The sequence below is a fragment of the Echinops telfairi genome, unplaced genomic scaffold, assembly GCF_000313985.2.
Source record: "Echinops telfairi isolate 266 unplaced genomic scaffold, ASM31398v2 ScPeMD7_60;HRSCAF=208, whole genome shotgun sequence".
Taxonomy (NCBI): domain Eukaryota; kingdom Metazoa; phylum Chordata; class Mammalia; order Afrosoricida; family Tenrecidae; genus Echinops; species Echinops telfairi.
This window is the reverse complement of record NW_022103958.1, coordinates 16,058,023-16,059,537: the sequence shown is the minus strand read 5'-3', so window position 1 is coordinate 16,059,537 and position 1,515 is coordinate 16,058,023.

Sequence of the window (1,515 nt, the reverse complement as noted above, 5' to 3'; positions counted from 1 at the left end):
CCTAGCTAAAATTCATCTAAGGCAGTGTGACTGTCAACCTTCCTAATGCCACAACCCTTTTGTGGTGACCACCCCAACCATAAAATTATTTTCGTTGCTACTTCATAACTGTAGTTTTGCTACTGTTATGCTACTGTTATGACCCTGTGAAAGGGTCGTGGGACCCCCAAAGGGGTCACAACCCACAGGTTGAGAACTGCTGATCTAAGGGAATCAATGGAAAACAAACACCATCCCACCCACTTGGATTATTTTCAACCACACTTTATCTTCTCCCCTGATTAGATCAATATGTGCTTTCTCCTCTACCAAATACAAAGCAAAAGTTCCTTTTTAACCTGAGGCACAGGTATGGGGTACAGGTGGTGAGGCGTGGCCATACCACCACCAATCAGCCCTAAGTATCCTCTCCCCAAATTCACTATCAAGTCGATGCCAACTCATAATGACCCTATATTCTTAAAAAAAAAAATCTTTAAAGAGCCAAGATGAAGCTTTCCATTTCCATAAAGAGTTAGCATCTCTTGGAAACTCACAGGGGCAGTTCTACCATGCCCTGTAAAGTTGCGGAGTCTGAATCCACTCGATGGGAGTTAAGTTTTTGAGGACTAAAGATAATTTGTGCCAATAATAATGCCTAAAAACAGAGGGCTGTCACCTTAGCATTTGGCCTAAAACAACCATATGCGGGAGGTATTATTGTTTTCAATGTAAAGATTTTGGGTCACAAAGCTAGTGCTTAGATAAACCAGGATTTTGGGCCACCTCTCTCCCCAGATCTTCCAAAATCAGTTCTTAAAAAGAGTCACAGAACTATCTAGCCCAATTTTTTGCATTTGAGTATTGCTCTTACGGAGTCAAATAGGGAAATGACATGTAATCAGGAATTCTCACTGGGCAAATACTGTCTCTTGCCGCCTCTCTTCATCTGACTTCTCCTACTAACCCCCAAGGCGGTCTGTCAGAAAAGGGCACAGAGGTGGCCACCTTAGCATCCCTGAGCCCCCTAGGAGGAAGGAATGCAAATAGACTTTGCAAACACACAAAGCACAGACAACCCAAAGGTTGGTTTGCTCATTCTGACTTGGGTTCCCAGAGGCTAAGAGAACAAACACAACCAGGCCCTAGGGAAGTCCCAAGCGACCACGATCACCTGGTAAACAACACTGCCAGGCTCCTCGCAGGACACGCGGCACCTTGGGGGCTGTGACAGGCGGCTGAAACACACAAGGGCACCAGCCTCGTGGTCTCCTAAAGGCAGGTGGCATCTCTGGGAAGCAAGTGGAGGAGGCGAGTCTCAATTCCCACCTCGGGTGGGGGCAGGGTGGGGGCGGGGGTAGGTTGCACTCCCTCCCACCCCCTCCTCCCCAAAAGTTGCGAATCCGCCCCGCGGGAAACGCAGAAAAGGGCCATTGCCACTTTAAATGACTCCGGAAGTGAAAGGAGGCCTCCGGAGGAGGGAAGCGGAGCGGAACCGGGACGGCCTCCACGCGCTCGCCGCCGCCAGGGGCTGCG